The sequence below is a fragment of the Meleagris gallopavo genome, chromosome 6 (assembly GCF_000146605.3).
Source record: "Meleagris gallopavo isolate NT-WF06-2002-E0010 breed Aviagen turkey brand Nicholas breeding stock chromosome 6, Turkey_5.1, whole genome shotgun sequence".
Classification (NCBI taxonomy): domain Eukaryota; kingdom Metazoa; phylum Chordata; class Aves; order Galliformes; family Phasianidae; genus Meleagris; species Meleagris gallopavo.
The window spans coordinates 35,621,835-35,625,920 of NC_015016.2; positions in this window are offsets into that span (position 1 = coordinate 35,621,835).

Sequence of the window (4,086 nt, forward strand, 5' to 3'; positions counted from 1 at the left end):
GAAGGACGTGGAAGGAAGTCAGTACCTCCCTTCACCCATCCTTAATCTGTTTTATCTTTATTCTTTACAATATTGGATAGTGCTATGCCTGAGAGCTGAGAGGATCTCTGATGTCACAGTTATTGTCCGGTTTGTTTCTTCTGGTTCCAGCTGAATGACAGCAGGATCTATTCTGCTGCTGAGCAAAGGGGAGGAGGAGGAGCTGCAAATTCTTCTGCTTTTTTTTGTTGTTGTTTTTTCTTTTTTCTTTTTTAGATGAGCATTGAATGAAAGAGATCTCAAATTGTTTGCATTACAACTTAAAATTCTTCTCATATCTAATGGCTTGAAAAGATTAGGGTGAATAAATTCTAATGATTTGGGGGTTTACGTTATTGTAGAGCAAATAAGGCTAGTAATAACTTGTCTCTGTGCTCACACAATCACTTTACTTTAGAATGCCATGAAAATACTTTAAACAGATTTCTGTCAAGGCAGTATTTAAATAATAAGCTTACCTGATGTTCAGGATTCAATCATGTTTTCCCTGACACAAGGTGTCATTTTTTCAGGGATAAAGACATACACAATTAACTGAAAAATCTAATAGAATTTCAGCTGCAGATACCTTCCAAAAACCTGTCCTCACTCCTCCACTTCATTTCTACATAGCTGGAAAACAAAATGAACAGGAAAAATCCTGATGTCTGAATCACTGTGTTTTCAGGCACAGCTGAGGCTTCAGAGATTGAGAGAGCTGTGAGTTTCAGTTTACGTTTGCCAACATGCAAAGTAGGATTTAGCAAATTGATAACAAAAGTGAAGTGGAATCATAGAAAAAAATAGTAATCAGATGCAGTGTGAGAATAAGCAAATGGGAGAAATAATTATCGGGGGGAGGGGGGGGAAGAATAAAGAGCAAGCCAGATCCTCTGGACTATCCTTATGGCTTTGTGCCATAAGGCACACACATCACAGTAGTATAGTAGTAGGAAGAAAGCCAGCTATGGGAGAGGATAGCAGCATAAAGGCACTGGAGAGACTCCTGCCATTCTACATGCCCACCTCAATTCAGGATGGGGGGAAATGCTGGGAGAGGGCCCCCTGCTGAGAGCTGCTCTCACCAGATACACTGAGCAGCAGGGAAGGAATGAGGCAATGGACACAGACTGGGGAAGATCCCACAGAGATTTCCAGCGTCCCCGTTGCTCCAATCCTCTGCTGATAATGGTTCAAGTGGATGAAATGATCTGCTTCATCAGGGTTTGGTTGAAAGAGACTGACAGAACAACAAAGAGTTCCATGGGCAATTGAATATTTTCCACCTCTCTTTTTACTTTAAAGTTTTGAAAGTGAGATGCTGAGAGCTGCTGTTATATTTTCAGCTGTATCACAGTGGAGATGCTTCCTGGTCTTTTCTCTGCCTCAAAAAACTCTCTTTAATTTGTATGTCCAGTATGCATGAAGTTTTATCAGTTATAAACTGATAAACCTAAACACGCTGTATGTTTCTCAGCCTAAATAGCAGGAGTGATTTTCTGCTTAAATGCCAATGACCAATAATTCATAAATGCAGAACAAAATTCGAAGTTGCATTTTTCTAATTCTTGTTTTGACATATAATAATAATTGAGCATTTAATTTGCATGTTTCTTAACTGAACAAAAAATGGAAACTTGCCAGAAACAAGATCTCTGTACAGCTAAAAAAAATAATTTTAATTGATCCTTAAAAGAAACATTCTTAAATAGAAACGTGGCTCAGGTTTCTCCAACTTCACAGATTTTGATTGATGTCTCTGCCCTCATAGCAGACACTCTAAATCAAGAGGCCTTAACAGAAGTGTCCTTAGCTATAACAGCCTGGTGGCGCGACTGCCTGAGCTGGAGAGCTGCACCCCAGTGTGTCTCTCTGCAAGTTGTAAGCTTCTATAGGAGTTAAGATTCCTTCAGATGTGCCCAGAGCTGTAAATAGCATTTGCTTTTAGAAACCACACAAAGCCAAGCAGGGAAAATACAGTGTAACACTCCAGCTCAGGGTGAAGAACAACACTGGAGAATTGCTGCTGACTTCAAAAGGATCAGGATTTCACCCTATGCAAACCATACTTAAAAAGTCTTCCAGAGCATTTTGAATAACACAAAACTGTGTAACCTTTAACATCTGAAGGCCAAACACATTACTTTGGAAGGTCAAAAGGATGAATCTGGGAGCAGTTGACTACACTGCCTTCTTCACTTCACACTGCACAGGTGGGACTTGAGTACTGTGTTCAATTTTGGGTCCGTCACTACAGGAAAGACATCAAGGCCACGGAGCATGTCCAGAGAATGGCAATGAAGTTATGAAGGGTCTTATGAGGAGTGGCAGAGGGAACTGGGATTGTTTAGTCTAGAGGAGACTCAGGGGAGACTATATGGCTCTCCAGAAGTACTTGAAAGGAAGTTGTGGTGAGGTGGAAGTCAGCCTTTCTCCCAGCTAACAGTGATAGGATGAGAGGTTATGGCCTCAAGTTGCATCAGGGGCAGTTCAGGTTTGATATAAGGAAAAAATTCTTCTCAGAAAGAGTGGTGAGGCATTGGAACAGGCTGCCCAGAGAGGTGGTGGAGTCACTGTTCCTGGAGGTGTTCAGGAAAAGGGTAGATGTGGCAATTAGGGTCACGGTTCAGTGGGCATGGTGGGAACGGGTCTTGGTTTTTTCAACCTTAATGATTCTGTGATTCTAAGTGTCTCCTTAAAAATCTTCCACCTCTACATTCACAAAGTCCTGGTGTCAACGGTTTACGGGCTGGTTCGGCCCGGTTCCGTGACTAGAAGGGAGGATCCGATCAGGAGGCAGCACAAGCTGTCATCCTTAGTCAGTTGTCCTTAACTTCAGCTAGGATCCGGCTTTGGGCCAAAGGTTACTCACCAAAAGTAAAATCTGGGCCCAGCTCTTGGTGACTCAAACCCTTCATTTGGTGCTGGAACACTTCAGCACTGCCTTGATTTTTTTGGCACTGGGAGTTTATGACCCAAATTCTGGGACACTGCCTGTCCCCATCCTACCCCTGTCTGAATTAGGCTATTCACTGTCCTTCTCCCCTGTGCTTCTAGGAGTCTAGTTTTGGAATGCCTGGAAGAAAAAGGCATGATGCAAATCAGTTTAGAAAAGGGTATAAAGTGATGCCAGGAGTGTGCAATGTGGCCAGCAACCTTCCAGCACAAGAAGCACTGCTTGCACAAGATCTGCATTCTTTAAGCGATTTCAATGCATTGTGTTCTGTTAATTACTGAGTTATTAGTCATTACAAGAAGTCAACACATGCCAGCAGATAGGAACCCACCTAGCTGACACTGGAAGCTCATTAGCAGCAGAAAAATAGATTGTAACTGCACGTGAAATAGGAAGACCTGGCTGACTGCTGTGCTTTTAAGTACTGGTGAAAACGTTGCTGGGATTATTTAAAAAAAGAGACAGGAAGAGACAGTAAAGCAAGTTATCTCACAACAACTCATCAGCCAGGAGCAAGATGGACTTTACGTGCAGAGAAAGCTGCCGGCGATGGGACGCGGGCGCTGCACACATTGCCGACACCCCCTCCTCCCTGCGGTGCTCCCATCCCCATCTCTGCCCGATGGGCAGCATGGGCTGCACCTCCGCCCTTGCCATGAGTCAGAAAAAGCACAAAACCCCACGGCTGAGGCAGGGAGAAACTTTTCCTTCTAGATGTGGAACATCAGAAGCATGGTTTTAAATTTCCTTAAGAAGAGGGAAATATTCGGGGCTGTCATCTACCTCCGTACCCAAAGCCGCGTATTTGGCTGCCGGTGGCGGTGAGCCCATGCAAGTTTATATAACAGAGGCGAGCTGCCCCCGGCTGTGATGTAAGGGACAGGGCGGCGGCGCAGAGCGCCCGTGGGGTTTCGCCCCACTCGGAGCAGTGCCACCCCAAAGCACACCTCCGGGCTCCGCACGTCCTCCGCTGCCCGCGTGGACGTGCACCGAGGGGAGGCGGGCGGGCAGGAGTCGGGGGAACAAAGGAAAAGAGGAGCAAAGAAAGTTCGAGCCGCGCGGTCGCCCCCGCTCCGCGCTGCCGCCGTCGGCCACGGAGCCCCCCGCGGATC